Source organism: Physella acuta, unplaced genomic scaffold, assembly GCF_028476545.2.
Source record: "Physella acuta isolate Inbredline_101_S28 unplaced genomic scaffold, ASM2847654v3 ptg000538l, whole genome shotgun sequence".
Classification (NCBI taxonomy): domain Eukaryota; kingdom Metazoa; phylum Mollusca; class Gastropoda; family Physidae; genus Physella; species Physella acuta.
Genome location: NW_026732057.1, coordinates 205,723 through 224,611, shown reverse-complemented (window position 1 = coordinate 224,611; position 18,889 = coordinate 205,723). Strand labels below are relative to the sequence as shown.

Genomic DNA, 18,889 nt, shown 5'->3' with positions numbered 1-18,889 from the left:
TATAACGTATGATATCATTTATTGGACATCATTTCAAAGTTAGTTGCGCATTTTCTTACGTTTCTTAAAATACGACATTTTTCCAAAATCTTGTCTGAACTCTGTCAACAATGAGTATTTTAATCAATTCATATTTCAATTTATTAAAACAGTTTTCTAAAGCGCGAAGTAACGGCTAAAATTCGTTTTCTAACATTGCTTTTTTTATAATGCAAAAGTGTGACGTCACACCATCTGTCGCCTCCTCCCCCTCATCACACACCATCACAACATTACGCCCCCCCCCCCCCTCCCTCCTACGAGTGTGACGTCATTTATGGACGACCCATTGGGGAGAATTAAATATAGTTTCATCCTACTGAAGATCGTGTTTTGTTGAAAAAGCACAGGAACCGATTCAACTGTATGTGTTTGTTTGCATGTTTTTGAAAAACAATGAATACCTGACATCGCCCACATCTCCACGACACAATTTATATATTATATCGCCCGGGTTAAAAGAATAAATAACGTGGTTTTTTTTAATAAACACAAAAATAGCATAGCGTTGTATTTTTTTACAACCCCCGTTTTAAAAATACCCGTGTTCCGTTTACCCCGCCGGCAAATGAATGAATGTTTTTGTTTTTGCAACTGAGCATGCGCAGAAAGCGGAGAGTTGTTTTTATTATTATTATTATTATTATTACATTTAGCGTTTATTTTTGTCTTGCGGCCGAATTATGTGTGGAATTACGTAATGAGACAATTTTTTTTGTGTAGAAAATTACAAGAACATAAAACGTGTATCAGTGGATTAGACCCCTCCCACAAATTACGCCCGACATGGTGCTTGATATAGGGTTAATAGACGGCATTAAGTATAGTCAGGTGCCCTTTGGTACCGGTGATTATTAAGGGAGATGATGAGCACTGGTCACGCAATTACTTATCTGCCATGGCGACAGGGGATAAAACAGTTTAGGCAATAAACAATGATATATTTTCTAAGCATGCACGGGGCGTGGACTTGAAATGTTTCAGGCAAACTGTCAAACGTGTTACAATAACAATGTGGGCGAAAGTGATAGGGACAGGGGCAGATGGAGATAAACTGGAGCTGGGTTACTGGGTGTGGACCATATGTCAGTACGGCTCAGACCCATACATCAGTACGGCTCTGGCCAATATATCAGTAAGGGTGTGCCCCAGATGTCAAAACAGCTCTGTTCCTTACGTCAATACGGTTCTGGCCCATATGTCAGTATGACCCTGGCCCTCAAGTCTATAGGGCTCTGGCCCATTTGTCAATACGATTCTGGCTCATATGTCAGTACGACTCTGGCCCATATGTCAAAACGCCTATGGCCCAAATGTCAATACGCCTATGGCCCATATGTCAATACGCCTATGGCCCATATGTCAATACGCCTAGGGCCCATATATCAGTAAGGGTGTGCCCTAGATGTCAAAACAGCTCTGTTCCTTATGTCAATACGGCTATGGCAATGTCAGTACGACCCTGGCCCTCAAGTCTCTGGGGTTCTGGCCAATATGTCAGTACGGCTCTGGGCCATATGTCAGTACGGCTCTGGCCCATATGTCAGTACGGCTCTGGTCCATATGTCAGTACGGCTCTGGCCCATATGTCAGTACGGCTCTGGCCCATATGTCAGTACGGCTCTGGCCCATATGTCAGTACGGCTGTGGTCCATATGTCAGTACGGCTCTGGTCCATATGTCAGTGCGGCTCTGGTCCATATTTCAGTACGGCTCTGGCCCATATGTTAATACGGCTCTGGCCCATATGTCAGTACGGCTCTGGCCCATATGTCAGTACGGCTCTGGGCCATTTGTTAGTACGGCTCTGGCACATATGTCAGTACGGCTCTGGTCCATATGTCAGTACGGCTCTGGCCCATATGTCAGTACGGCTCTGGTCCATATGTCAGTACGGCTCTGGCCCATATGTCAGTACGGCTCTGGTCCATATGTCAGTACGGCTCTGGTCCATATGTCAGTACGGCTCTGGTCCATATGTCAGTACGGCTCTGGTCCATATGTCAGTACGGATCTATTCTAAATATTACAACCACTCTCTCCCCATCAAACAACCCCTAGCCCTCACTTACCCCGTGAACATTTCATCTTATAATTCAATTCGCACGTAACAAAAATTCCAAACATTCTTTAAACACACACACACACACACAAACAATCTACCGCTACGCCTAATGGGTTTGAAACGACAAGATGCGCTCTCATTGAAGTGTAAAATACGCGCCGTAGATCGCTGGCAAGCTAATGATGCGTGTCGACAGAGTAGTACAAGGATGGGAGGCCATGCTTCACGCGTTCAAAAATACAGAGATTAAGTAACGGGGTTAATCTTTAGCTAGAGAAGTAGAACGATGTGCTACAGATTTGGTAAACAGATTGTAAACTATATCGATGATATTTGGCTCACCATGACCTATATCTTTATTTGTGTCTATATAAGTACAGCGACACGATTTATTTATTTTTTAACCAAAATAAGAAACAGATCATAAAGCTAGGGAAGAACCTTTGAAAAGAGCTTGTAAAATAACTGCTAATAACTACTACACCACATGATTACAAAGACATCTTACCACGTTTACTGTACTATTAGAATACAAAAACATTTGGCCGCAATGATGTACTTGATTCTACCAAAGTCTTACAATACAGCGAGCACTTTCGCTAACTCCCCAGAGAACACAATAAAAATGTCTGCCAATCCGTTTAGCCCAGATAAGCTCGACAGTTGAGTCAACATCGGCCTTGTATACGAGCTCATGGATCACCAACCCTCAGTGGTAAACTAAAGTCAATGTCCTGGTCTTGTAGCTCAACAATTTTTGGGATTGTCCTACCCAGGTATATGCCTAACTTTGGCTATTTAATGCCATATAATTGTCATACATTTGAGGGTGTCATACTCATATCATTGCTAAACTCCTGTCTTTGTCCTACCCGTAAAACAGAACATTATTTGCGTTTGTCCTACCCATAAAATAGCTCACCATTTGTGTTTGTCCTGCCCATAAAACAGCTCACCATTTGTGTTTGTCCTACCCATAAAACAGGTCACCATTTGTGTTTGTCCTACCCCTAAAACAAATCACCATTTGTGTTTGTCCTACCCATAAAACAGCTCACCATTTGTGTTTGTCCTACCCATAAAACAGCTCACCATTTGTGTTTGTCCTACCCATAAAACAGTTCACAATTTGTTTGTCCTACCCCTAAAACAGTTCACAATTTGTGTTTGTCCTACCCATAAAACAGTTCACCATTTGTGTTTGTCCTACCCATAAAACAGTTCACAATTTGTGTTTGTCCTACCCATAAAACAGTTCACAATTTGTGTTTGTCCTACCCATAAAACAGTTCACAATTTGTGTTTGTCCTACCCATAAAACAGTTCACAATTTGTGTTTGTCCTACCCATAAAACAGTTCACAATTTGTGTTTGTCCTACCCATAAAACAGTTCACAATTTGTGTTTGTCCTACCCATAAAACAGTTCACAATTTGTGTTTGTCCTACCCATAAAACAGTTCACAATTTGTGTTTGTCCTACCCATTAAACAGCTCACCATTTTTGTGTGTGCTATTCAAGGAACTGAACAACTAATATTTCACTCTTTTAGACAATTCGCGCGGCCAAAACACACAAAAAACACCTAATGATGTAACGATATACCAATGGTTAGGGGGTAGGGAAGTGGATGTCTGCTTAAAGATAACATGCGCATCAAGACCAATGACACGCTGAAGAAGGTTTAAAGAGATAGTGTTGCCTTAGAATTTTTCTTTACAATTTTTTTTACATCTACAAAAGTTCTCTAAATAACCGAAGTACTTACCACAAAAATATCTTATATCTATACTTATTACACACATATATTTTATTTTTAGTATAGTTATCACACTCAGTCCTTTTTAAAATTATTGCTGTACTTAACTTGTCACATAAAATATGTCCGAATAGTTTAATAACATGAACAAATATTTTTTTTATTGTATTTACCACCTAGCTGAGTACTGGTTATGAGCAGCTAAGCGGAAAATGCGCGAGAAACGGGACTCACTCGGGGTAGGCAAACAAGGATGTAAATGTGACCGGGAAGACCTTCTTTCACCCCCCCCCCCCCCGCTTCTTCCCCAAGTTGCTACATTTTTAACCTTTAAAAAATAATAGTAAGATGAGTGTTTTTGCACAAGTTTAAACAGAAAATGTTTTGGATTGACGAGTGGGACTTTGGTGAACGCTATGAGCAAGAAAGTTAATGGAAAAATACAAAATTAACATGGGATATACGGTACACCTATTCGATTAGTCAAATTTTTTAAGTCAACAGTCCGTCCTGGAAAATTGTGTTCAGTACTTAACTTATGCCCTTCGGATCGACCATGAGACAGTTGAAATAGTGGATTTAATAATTTATCTAACTTCGGCTTCTGAAGTAATACTGTGGTTAGTACTAAGACCAGCCGCTGTTACTTTCCCCGACGTAAGACAGGTACCCATAAGATCTGGGTGGACTCAAACACATACCATGTACATGAGATCGTGAACCGAACTCGTGAAGTTAGCGTTATTAATCTTATTTATGCCAAATTTTTAACACACACACACAAACACCCTACCCCCAACTCTAACCACAATGCGAAAATCAAGTGATTTGGTACTACTTCTATCCAATGTTCGCATAGTGTCAAAGTATTTATTACAAAATTAACTTACACACTGATTAGGCTACATGAATATGTGCGTTAAATATTTATTGAATCAAAATCGAATCCCAAATTGAACTTCTAAACCAAGGGATATGGTAATATTTCATTCCGATATCAAAAACATTCGCGTATGTGCATTAAATATTTGTTGAAATACAATCTAATCACAAAGTCGAACGTCTAAACCAAGTGATGTAGAACCATATCTATTCAGTGTTGATTAGGCTACATGAATATGTGCGTTAAATATTTATTGAAACAAAATCTAGTCCCAATTTAAATGTCTAAACCAAGTGATATGGTACCATTCAAATTCGATACCGAAAACATTCGCGTATGTCAAAGTATGTATTACAAACTTAGAGAAACTACAAGAATATGTGCGTTAAATATTTCTTAAAATATTTTTTTATCTTCCCTGTGTAGAATAACTAGCACTAGATGTAGCCTATGTGCAGAACAACCGAACCACACATTGGAGCCCCTTCTGTTTTTAACCCGACAAATTATATCATTCTACAGAAGGGAGTGGGTGGGGGGGGGGGGTTGTGCCGTCAGAGAATATACCCCTTACCTTACGTTTTTAATACGGAAATAATGCACTCCTATTTACTAGCACTTAACCCTTTTCTTCTAATGATTCCGACCTCTTGCACTAGACTTCAAGCACCCCGTTAGCTTTGCTATTATGGAATGTAATCTTTTAATACATTTTATCAATGCAAACGCCTTTGTACAAGTTAACTTATTCAACCTTCAGCGGTACAGAAAAAAATGAGTCAACATAATCTTTTGCACTTACGTAATGCTTTCGTTTTACTGACGACGGCCTTCGTTTGAAACATGGCTTGTGTTTTTTTTATTTAATTAATGACACTTTACGTGCTATTTTTACCCTCCCCGTCCGTTATCAACTGAATCATTGACAACGTGAGTATATAATTGAGTATAGCAATCTACGTTTACTACAGAAAGGGAGTTTCTTCTTTTTTTTTTCTTTAATAAATACAACTTAACAAACAAGCACGTTTTTAAACATAGGTATATAGCTGTAAAAATACTGCATGAGAGGTGGGCAGAGTTTCTTCCAGGCATCTCTTGGGGGGGGGGGGGCCTGAACGAAATGGAATTTATATAGAAAATAAAATGTATACTTTAAACAGTGTCCGCCGACACCCCCCCCCCCGGAATTTTAGTCTCCCCCCCCCCCCCACCCCCCCGAAAACTTTAAGTGCCACCCCCTCCCCCCTCCGCGGAGAAAAAAGTCTTGAAGAAACACTGGAGGTGGGAGGGGGGTAGGGGATGTGATGACACAAGATCGTTAGCTAAACGTAAAACAGATGAGGAGCATGAACTCTGATGAGTTTTACAAGGGTTATGTTAACTTCGAGGTTAAGGTTAAAGTTCATAGGTTTCAGGAGGACTACCTAATTAACATTAACATTTTTTTTATGTTTTAAGGTTTCAGAGAGATTAGTCAGAATATAGTTTACAGTTAAAAGTTTTCCAGATGGGGTTTTCTAGGTAATAAGTATTGAAGTGTAGGTTTCCTAAGAAAAGTTACTCTTTAAGGTTGAATATTAAGCTAATAGGTTTAGAACAAGGGTTCAGGGGTTCGATGAGTCCGTCTAAGGGGTTCGACGATGGTCTAAACACACTCTTGACTCATATAATTCAATGAATACGCATAAAAAATGGTGGGGTTCGGTACCTCAAAGAAGGTTAAGAACCAAACTGGTTTAGTGAGAGAAGTTGATATAGTCAGACGTTCAGAATAAAGATTCGGTTTACTGAAAGTGATGCAATTTTTTAGGGTTTAATAATATAAAGGTGTTTAATTTGATTCACTGACGCTAGAAACAACGATCTGTTTACTAACCCCAAAAAAATTGTCCTATTAAATCAGTTAATGTAATAAAGTCTGCTGATCTTCTTTTTTAATTGTAACTTGGGACGGGCTTTTCCCCAACACTATAAGTATTATACTACATATAGGCCGTTGACTCTTTTTGGATTTGCTCCCATAACCTTTTCCATCCACGAACAAAATACAAGGCAGCAGTTTTTACTTTTATTTTGGGAGTTTTCTCTCCCCAGCTATCGAGCCTCATCTTCTCGGGGGTTCGAACTCAGGACCTTTTCAGTTCAGCAATTATGAGCTTTACCGACCCTACAACGCCGACCGCCAATCTGCTGATACATCTAGACTCTCGCTGTTGTATACGGTTTATAGCCGGCTCAAGCATTTGCTCACTAGCCAGGCAGGATGGAGCAGGTTGGGAATCGAGCATTTCTGACACCCATGGTACCAGCTGTTAGACTAGTGGGTTTCCGTCAGGCCGGAATCCGAACTCGTGACTTTCGGGTGAGATAGCGTGCTAGCTACTAATCCAAAAATAAAACTTAGCTACCTCGTTAAGGATAAACGTTAGTTACTGAGGGTGAGTGAGGAGATTAGTCGAGAGACAGAGCTTGATTACCTAGTTATGGTTAGAGTTTTGTGACTGCGAGAGAGTGAGAGTGAGTGCGTGAATGAGGGGGTGAGTAATTGAGTGAGGGAAAGAGGAAATGAATGAGTGAGTGAGGAGGTGAGTGAGGGAGTAAATGAGGGAGAGAGTAAATGATTGAGAGAGGGAGTAACTGAGTGAGGGAATCAATGAGTATGTAAGTGAGTGAGCGAGGGAGGGAGTAAGTGAAGGAGTAAATGAGTGAGTAAATGAGAAACTGAGTGAGAGAGTGAACGAGTGAGTGAGTGAGTGAGTGAGTGAATGAGTGAGTGAGTGAGGAAATTAGCTAGTACATAGAGCTTTATGTCAACGTTAACGCTTTGCTCACGTTTAATAATAATAAAAAAACTAGTAAAATGAACAGCTCTAAAAATAAATCTGTTGTAATTATAATAACACCAGGATTTAAAAAAAAAATAGAATATTGCAGTTATATGTTGCGCAAGGTTTTTAAATAAAAATAATACAAAATTCAACTAAATTTCTAATTTTAAAAACCTTAAACCAATTAACACCTAACGATAACTAACAAAAAACAATACACACCTTTTTTGGCTTAATCATCACATTTTTATCTGGCCATCCCAACCATTCCAGCAAACAGGATACAACAAATTGTCTGGAGGCTACGTAACATAAACACAGACAGACCTGCCGCGTCGGATTTCAGATAACAATTTACTTGCAGAACGTTGTATCTAACATCGTCAACAAGTCTCTCATTCTTCCGGTTATTTTAACTCACTCTCGCCTAGATATTTGTTAGTGTGTATTTATAGATGTGTATGCATATGTGAAAGAATACATTTAATTATTCTTTTTGTTCATCATTATGCAGATAAGTTCAAACACAACATATACACACACACACACACACACACATATATATATATATATATATATATATATATATATATATATATATATATATATATATATATATATATATATATATATATATATACGTGTGTATGATAGATGCACGGAAAGACAGGCAGACTGACAATACACAATTATGTAGAGAAAAGTCAACAAACGTATATGAATAAATTAGTCACATTAATAAAGTAAAACTATTAGAGATATTGCTCTAATTAACCGCAAAGTTCAATTTTACTAACACTCAAAAGGTAATCAGCCCTATGATAAGTGTGTGAACATGCTTCAAGATAAAAGATAAAACCTACACTACAGTGTTAAATCTTGTAGTACGCACCTAAAAGTGTGCAAATGTATTCCAGAAAGACTTGCTGAATTGAATTCGCACATTTACGAAAGATTAATTTTAATTCCAACAACGCAACAAGTCTGTCGCATAAAGTAAATATAACGTTGAGTTACATAAAAGGTTCAACTAAAACCTCGCGAATAAGTGCCCGGGGACTGAATTATCTCCCACACAGGTATTTGATCCTCGGGGAGCCGTTCACACATCAGATTAACGAATCGATCACCGGTTGTTCCGTGTTTGTTATGATCCAACCCACTCCAGTTAAATTGCAATAGGTAGCCAGGCTTTTGTTATCTGCTACACACCGGTACCCTAGTTAGGTATGACACAACTAGAGCCGGGCAAATAGGATGGGCAAAGTTCTCTGCTAAGTCCATTCAAGTCAAGCTAACGACAATTCAGTGTGTTTAACATACATATATACACACATAGAGATGACATATATATATATATATAATATATATATATATATATATATATATATATATATATATATATATATATATATATATATATATATATATATAATATATATAATATATGTCTATCTAAACATATACATGGGCACAGATTAGAGGAGCAGCCCAAAACCGAGTCCGCTGGAGATGTGTGGTTGCAGCCCTTTGCTCCCCAGGGGCCACAAAGGAGTGATGATTATGATGATGATTATATATAATTCGTATGTCTATATACACATATATATTATATATAATATGTATGTCTATATACACATGCATACATATTTACATATATATAGAAATACGTAGGTCTATATACACATACATACATATCTACATATACACATATATATGTATATAATTATATATATATATATATATATATATATATATATATATATATATATATATATATATATATATATATATATATATATATACATACATATATATACACATATATATGTATATAAGTATATAAGTATATAAGTATATAAGTATATAAGTATATATATATATATATATATATATATATATATATATATATATATATATATATATATATATATATATATATAACTTACATAACATTCTTGGTGATTCAACATTTGATCAATTAATGCTGTGCTGCAACCTTTCAAACTTAACATCACAACTAGTCCAGGTTTTCTTCATGCATCACCATAGCCTATAGATTTTACCTAGTGCTGAGCCGGATTAAGTTGTAAAAATGTTTAATAACATTTCACATTTGAACAATGTTATTTTCTGGTTCCCGCTGCTTGAAAACATACTACAATGAGCAGCTGCGATAAAACTATCGGGTAGAATGGCGGTAATGACTTAAATGTATAGGAACCAGTGTGGCGTAGGTAACGTAGAACACATATGCACGAGGTAAAGCTAGGCAATGTCAATTTAAAAACTTTATAGGGATATGGAAAATTTATTATGTACAGATTTTTCAACAAGCAACAGCAGCTGTCTAATTCAATGTATATATATATATATATATATATATATATATATATATATATATATATATATATATATATATATATATATATATATATATATATATATATATATATGCTATACATAATAGCGTTCGATTTTCAGTTAAGAGTACATTTCCTTAACACGCTTTCTTTTAAAACTAGGCATGCTGCCCAGCTTCGCTAAGGCTTTCGAAAACATTAAGAATTTGAATGCTTAATTAATTCGCCCATATAAGGCGCCAGTCAGTCGAGGTCAGTTTTGACTCGTAGACTTTTCGGCCAACCGGCCCCCGTGTTCTGTCGCCCCAAGGCAAGATCCTGCCAAATTTGAAGCGCCTGCGGCGCCGGGAAGTGCCCTATCGTGCACCCGACAACTTAACTTTATAGATCATCTAGATCTAGATCTAGAATCTCTAGATCTAGATGATCTAGAATATCTAGATCGAGATCAATATCTAGATCTAGAATCTCTAGATCTAGAATCCAAATGAAGGGTTCAGTGGAAAAAGTACTTAAGTTACATTTTTTCAAAAATGAGTTAAGACCAGTATATTATTTGATTACCTACCCTTAACCATCCCTGTAAATTTGAGCCATGGAAAAAGTACCGAAGTAGCTTAATTCAAATACTTTGCATCAGCTGTTTTGGTATTTCAGCTTCAATTTAAAAACTTTGCACTCATTTTTCTCAAAACTCTCAAAATACACTTAAGTACTTTTTCCACTGAGCCCTTCAAATAGATAAAAGATTTTTTTTAAGTTTAGGCCGAGAAAATCGTATTGTATACATTTCATAGCGTACATAGCTCTAAATCATATTTGAATGAAATAGTTCATTTCTTTTTATTCTAAACTCGGAAGATGACGTCATCAGTTTCGTGCTCTTTTTGCAGTGTAAACAATAAGCGACGTCATTGTTAAATGCGTTCTTGTCTCAAGTTTATACACTTTTCCGGTTGCATAAATAATACTGTTTCTCTACATTCGAATACGCCTTTATTTTTTATTTTTCTTCTTTAAATAAAATTGTGGTTATACATTTAAAACATCTAACATATTTTTTTCAACAAAAGTCCGTATAAAGGTATCCATATATCGCTGCCGATTCTGACGTGATGTCCGGCGAAAATATTTTGCGGACAGAGAGAGAGAAGAGCGCACATGGCCTTTTATATATTAGGATTGTGAATGCCAATAATATTTTTTTTAAAAATGCAACAGTTTGCCGTAGGTATGCCGTTCTTAGAGCGATTGACCGGCAACACCAATCGTCATGCTGAATACACAGGTCATTACATGTGTACAACGGGAGTTTCGTCATTTATCGACACATTGTACTTTAAAGTAGGTTATCACACACTTTTTTAATGTAGGCAAGTAGGTCATCATTGGTTGTAGCATATGGACAAGTAGGTCATCACACACTTTTTAAAAGGACAAGTAGGTTATCACACACTTTTTTTAAAGTAGTAAAGTAGGTCATCACTTATGGTAGAATATAGACAAGTAGGTCATCACTTATGGTAGAATAGGGACAAGTAGGTTATCACACACTTTTTAAATTTGGACAATTAGGTCAGCCCACACAGTTTATAAATATGGACTATTTGATCATCACACACTTTTAATATAAGCAAAAAAATCATCACGCACTTTTTACTATGGGCAAGTAGGCCTAGGTCCTGATACACTTAATATGGACAAGTAGGTAATTATATACTTGTGATGTAAGCAAGTAGATCACCACACACATACCAAATGCGCGAAGAAAGACAAAGTGTGTTTAATACCTGCAGGGCACCTGATTGAGAGGATTGATAGGAGCACAAGTACAGCTTGAATATGTGCAGAAACTTAATTGGATGAAATCAATAGGCTGCGACACAGTCAATGTGTGGTCAAATCAATGTTGGCTTAGGTCATACACACACTCAAGTTGTGATAAATTCAATGCCAACTTAGGTGATACACACACTCAATTTGTGGTCAAATGAATGCTGACTTAGGTCATACATACACTTAATCTGTGGTCAAATCAATGTTGGCTTAGGTCATACACACACTCAATTTGAGGTCAAATCAATGCTGACAGGTCACACACACACACTCAAGTTATGGTCAAATAAATGTTGGCTTAGGTCATACATACACTTAATCTGTGGTCAAATAAATGTTGACTTAGGTCATACATACACTTAATCTGTGGTCAAATCAATGTTGGCTTAGGTCATACACACACTTAATCTGAGGTCAAATCAATGCTGACTTAGGTCATACATACACTTAATCTGTGGTCAAATCAATGTTGGCTTAGGTCATACACACACTTAATCTGTGGTCAAATCAATGTTGGCTTAGGTCATACACACACTCAATTTGAGGTCAAATCAATGCTGACAGGTCACACACACACACCAGTTATGGTCAAATAAATGTTGGCTTAGGTCATACACACACTCAATTTGAGGTCAAATAAATGTTGGCTTAGGTCATACACACACTCAAAGTTAGCTCAAATCAATGTTGACTTAGGTCATACATTTATTTATAAAGTTGACGGCATTAACTTGCCAGGGTCGTTTTACTAACACGGGGAAAGAGAGCATCAAAAGATCTATGTGCGGAAGAAAAAACAAAGGGACTAAAATTGTATCTAGCAAGAAAAATTATATGTGTAGCATGAGAAACCCCATAAAAGAATGTTGTCATGATAAAGTCCTATATACTTTTTGCTAATAGAAGTAAAAGACGTGCAGGATGCTTTTTTTTCCCGGCCTGTGTGTTGTTAGAGTTATGGTCAGCGTGAAAGGCAGTGTTAAGATACCGATGACAGAAACTGTTTCCAAATAAACCTGATGTGGTAGAGAAGTAAAAAAAAAACTAATAACTCACAACTCTTTGTGGTGTATGTCCAGTTGATACTGAAGAAACACTCGTCGGTTATCCACTACCAGCGTGTTGAGTTAAAAGCCAACTGCTAGGCTATATTAAGGATAAAATCGGGAATTTCCAGAGCTGATCAAATTCGAGCAATTACCGGCACATTGTGTTATGCGATGTTTTAGTTTTGATGTCAGCTGACGTTTCTTCAGTACACTACACCACACGCCACTGTCAGATGGTGATGATGTTTTATCCATGCACTACACGACACGACACGCCCATACATCGAGGTGGTGATGTTTCAATTAGCAAACACTAACACGGCATAGTAGAGTATAGATAAACAAGCAAATCCACCACTTGTTAGATATAAGAAGAAGAAAAAAAAAACACCTTCAAAGTTCCATTGACAGATGATACTATATTTCTAACCCTTGATTTTCTTATCTTTATCGATAAACCGTTTCTTATAGGTCAGCTTGTTATTGTAGAACAAAAAAAAAAATCTCGCAGTTTTATGCTCATACGTCTATTAACTACACAGCATGCTCAACGTTGTGAAAAAGCAGGGCGGTCGTGTTTACGAGTTCTGTTGAACGTGAATTAGAGGTCTTGTTTTTATAGCAGGCGAGTCGAGAGAGCTTGACTGACACAAAGAGCTTGATAAGCTAATTCTGGGTGGGGGTGGGGGAGAGAAGGGGGGGGGAGTAAGACAAAATAACTAAATTGTTATAAATTTTTGCTTATTTTGAAAGGTTGAATTATTTTGTTGTTATAAAATCAACCAGAAGACGAAATTAGGACGCCTTTTTATTTCCAGCCAATTACTGCTGGGTATCCATTAGGGCTGGGCGGGCTCACGAGAATCTGTGCATCTAGATACCAAGTCCAGACCCTGATGAATCTACATATTCGGTGATCACGTGTTCTACCACTAGCGTACTAGACTTTACCATCTTATTAAACTAGATCTAAAGGTAAACATAAGATAACCGTGGTGTCCAATAACCACACAAAACTCAAAGGTTCGCAGAGATCTCGTTGAATTCTCGCCACTAAACGCGAGCACCGTATAGCACAACTTACTCAATGGCAACACACACAAGTCTGCTGTCACAAGCTAAAACTCACAACAGTAAAAAGCCTTAACTCACAATAAGTTATTGTCCTGGCCATCACAGGAGAACGAGGCTGATACACGTACGGCAAGAGATCCCATCTGTTTTTCTGATTGACGGTTCTCACAGTACAGTCCGCGCAGTCTAAAATACAATGGACGGCAACAGTACACGAAGGCGATTAGACAAAAGATCTACTCTTGCAGTGGTATTGATTAATCCGAGGGTTCCCAAACTGTGTTCTACAATACCGAAACGTGGAGGGGACGATTTATTAGAGATACATTGTATGTAGATAACTAAGTATTGATCTAAAATTTAAACTGAACGATGAACTTCCCGGTTTATATATATATATATATATATATATATATATATATATATATATATATATATATATATATATATATATATATATATATATATATATATATATATATATATATATATATATATATATATATATATATATAATATTGGGTGAATATGTGCTCTTGTTTTTTTTTTCCTTTCCATTTAGAGTCTAACACACTTTCTATTGTTTAATACAACATATCTAAAATTAAGAAAATAAGCGATATATTTGAGAACCAATGTAATATTATAATGCAACATCAATTTATGCCTTCATTAAACGCATCCATTTGATGCTATTTACATAGAGAGTGCAATCAAACAGTCCTTGGTGGTAATTTACTTTATTGCCGCACCGTTCGTATGGGGGAAAGAGCATATGTATAGGGGACAGACAGTACGTCTGAGGGTGGGGGACAGAGCGTATGTATGGGGACAGACCGTAAGTATGGGGGACAGACCGTATGTATGGGGGACAGACCGTAAGTATGGGGGACAGACCGTGGGGGGGGGGGGGCGGGGGGGGGGGGAGAGAGCGTGTGTATGAGGACAGACCGTAAGTATGGGGGACAGACCGTATGTATGGAGGACAGAACGTATGTATGGGGGACAGACCGTATGTATGGGGGACAGACCGTGTGGGGGGGGGGGGGGAGAGAGCGTGTGTATGGGGAGAGGCCGTAAGTATACGGGACAGAACGTATGTATGGGGGACAGATCCTATGTATACGGGACATATCGTATGTATGGCGACAGACGTTTAAATATAACTACAAGACCAAAGCACACATAAAAATAAGCTATGCTAATTGACTATTATATTAGCATAGACTCAATGCTTATCGGGGGGGGGGGGGTATTGCGTTTTAAATAGTGTTACCCGTTTTGGAGCTGGCGGTCATAAGTACAGTTAGAGTTTAGGTCACGTTTCTGTAAATATTACGAGATAGTGTGGTCAGTGCTACTGCCCATCCGATTTTACTTTCTAAAAAAAGTGCACACGCGAACAACATAAAGAAACCATATCAATTTAACTAGTAGTTTGTACTTTGGTTTATTAAGAAGGGAGCTAAGACACGACCTCGCTAAAATCGACCAAAAAGGGAGGTAATCTCTGCCCAGGTGTCACAGATGTAGAAGATGTATATGGGCGAAAAACGGGGGTTGAGGGATAGATCAATATGTATTATATACGTTCGGTGAGGGGAGGGGGAGACACGAGCCATAAAAATAATACTCAAAGTTTCAATGAAAATTTATACTCGGTATATAATTAGGTTAATGTTTAATAGTCTGTTCGGTAATAAATTTTTCAGTTCCATTATTATTTACAGGTTTGTGTTTAAATAAACTACTGTGCATTTTATTATAAGAAAATGTTTTTTTTTTTACTTGGTAGTTTTCATTTGATTGAGGTCCGATGAAGTTACGTGAAAACAATGCAAGGAAACGTGTATTAAAAACAAGAGTAGAAATGCTATAAGTGCACACATAAATAAATGAAAAAAAAAACATCTATCTATCTATCTATCTATCTATCTATCTATCTATCTATCTATCTATCTATCTATCTATCTATCTATCTATCTATCTATCTATCTATCTATCTATCTATCTATCTATCTATCTATCTATCTTATCTATCTATCTATCTATCTATCTATCTATCTATCTATCTATCTATCTATATATATATATATATATATATATATATATATATATATATATATATATATATATGATAATACTTAATTAGTTTCATAGGATGGTGCATAGAGTATCAATTAAAAACTAACAGCAACTGTAAATGTAAAGCTAACAACCAACTGTGAGTCATGCCCTAATTAAAAACCACCCAACCGTTTATCCCGCCATTACCGTAACCCGACAACGCTGCCACAGGTAAGTGTTCAGGATCAACGCTATCCATGTTAAACACACACAACCACGCCCTTACCTGGACACTGTCATCGGATCACACGCCATCCTGGTCAGGCTACATCCACTGTGGTGCCATCGTTGGTCTGAGGCCGGGAATTTTTCCTATACATCTGCAGCATGCGATGGACGGTCAAAAGCTGTGATGTTAACGATGGCCGAGGTTCGTGTTAATTTGGACGGCCGGGGTTCGTGTTGCGTTTGACGGCCAAAATTGTTGCAATGGCTGGCTGAAGTTTGCGTTACACTGGACGGCCGAGATTGCTTTTGAAATGGACGGCCAAAATTTCGTGTTGTAATGGACGGCCAGAGTTCGTATTACGATGTACGGCCAGAGCTTACGTCGACGGCTAGTAATGGTTACAACTGATGATGGGTGATGGGTGTAGTAGACGGCCGGATCCAACAAAAAAAAAAAAGGTGGTCCTGACCTCAATCGTGCGGTTACCCGTTCACGCGTGGTCACAAATGCACGTGCGCTTGTCCTGGACGCCGTGAGCGATGCATGATTTCCTGTTTCTGTCGGTCAACTGGCTACTGGGAATGATAAAAAGCACGTCATGTCCAGGTCAGGAAAAAAAATACGTACATCAAAGATCAGACATGAATAATATCAACATATTTATTTGTGTTGTATGGAAAGACCATATAAAACATATTGCACATCAAAGATAAGGTATTAACAATATCAACACATTAACCTTTGTTGGTGAGTAAGGGAGGGGTAGCGAACCGCAATGAAATCGATTATATTTGTTTAGTCCACACAGCTTAGTCTTTGATTTGGGTACTTTGAACTTCACGCCGCGCCATATTGCTGTATTGCGTAGAATGGCAGTATAACTCACTCATAACTGTGGTATTTTGTTGTTGGGTTTTTTCGTATACTCGGGTAAACATTTTAAAAAATTAATTTTCCGATACAGTGGTTCATGGCAGAATATAGTTTTTCTTTCAGATATTTTTATTTGGAAGGATATAGGGCGGACGCCAGTGGCGGAACTAAAAAAAAAAGGGCCACCACGCAAAATAAATGTTTGCACACCCCCCCCCCCCCATATATATAATAAAGATAATCCAACCGCAGCTACAGTATTCTTTTTACAAAACAACCATCGAGTCAGAAATTAAAGAAAATTCATTTTTTTAACTAAAAAAAAATTGATTATGGTCGACTGTGGGCCCCTAAACGGCCCCATTGCGGGGTCTGGCGGCACTGTAGTTCCGCCCCTGGCGGACACATTACCGGGGGAGAGGTTTAACCTTACTGACAAACGTATCTATTTTCTATATAACTTTTTCTTCTAATTCATTCGAAGGGATGCCTGAAAATGAGGTAGAATACGAGGTAAAGTTAATCAGTTTTTATAACCTCGACATTTCTTATAAAAACAACGGTGGAACAATTCAGCGACGTGTCTCTGATAAGGTAAGGATAAGGGTGGCCATACTAGCAACATCATGGCTTCGATTCTACGAAGTCGCCTATATAAGAGCCTGCGCGTGTCCGGCTGCCTTTACTGTCCCCGGCAGGTAAACATCAGAACTAGAGACTGTTGAAGTAAGAAACCGCTACCTTCTCGGCCATCTGCGTCCCATCGATACGTACACATATGTGTGGGGGGGGGGGCTCTATTGGAAAACACCACAAGGCTGAACCGCCATTGACTAAGCGTGAAGGATAGTATCAGACTTGGGTTTTGTTTTGATGGTTTACCGCGAGGGAGGGGGTGAGAAAGATATTAGGTGAGGGCGTGGGTTCCCAGAAAAAAAATGACATATTTCGTGAAAAAAAAAAGGTTTTATTACGCTACAATGAACATGTGGTCATTTCTTCTCTACCGTCTGTAAGTGCTTAACTTTTAAAATACAAATTCCCTTGCGCACATTTTTGTGCGGTTTTCCGTTGCTCGGTTTTCCTTTGACCATGTTTCCCGTCACCGTAGATGAGATATATGTAGATTTGATTTTCATGTAGCTAAATATTTTGGAATAAGTACTAAACCAATAAACTGTATTAACAAGATTAACACAATCTGACATTACAGTATGCAGATCTATGGACATAGTTTTCTTTAGTTTTCTATTACACTTCTACGGCAAAAATCGACCCAAACTGCAACGTGCAATTTATGAGCACCTCCTCCCATCCATACTGTGATTGTTATTGTATTTCTTTTTTTTTAAAAAAAAGGTTATGTGGCTTATGTGCACCTGGTAAACAAAATGCTACGAATCAATGATAGTTAATCATCTAATCTAATTGTGTCGTCTTAATTATATCAGTAAAAAAAAAATAGTTTACTCCCTTAGTCACACTACTTAAGTCCCCTGTTCCTATTTATAGAGCTGTTATCAAAACGAAAATGAGAGTTATTAATATTATCACTCAGTTATGTGACCGAGTTCAGGCAGATGAGTTGGCGAACACGTGACACGGTCACACAATACGTCTACTATCTGGCTGGTGGGAAGGGAAGATCAGCCTTGAACACGAAAACTTAGACCTAAGTGTTAGATATTTTTTTTTTTTTGATTGACACACCTTAGGTCTACAACTTAAACCCCCTCCGCCCTCTTTACACACACGTATTTAACAAAAATCTATACACTCCATCATCGATCAAGTTATTTTAGCTGTAGCATGTGTTCATCA

The 18,889-nt window shown here is 37.8% G+C and overlaps 1 protein-coding gene across 3 annotated transcripts in view; it reads right to left on the bottom strand.

Moving 5' to 3' along the window:
• Nucleotides 1–16,364, bottom strand: part of LOC131945871 (transmembrane protein 64-like) — a 38,960-nt gene extending 22,596 nt beyond the window's left edge. For all 3 annotated transcript variants that reach the window (XM_059306480.1, XM_059306481.1, XM_059306482.1), the window contains exon 1: nt 16,253–16,364. The gene's annotated coding sequence lies outside the window, so the exon portion shown is untranslated. The remainder of the gene's footprint in view (nt 1–16,252) is intronic.
• Between the last annotated feature and the right edge of the window lie 2,525 nt (nt 16,365–18,889).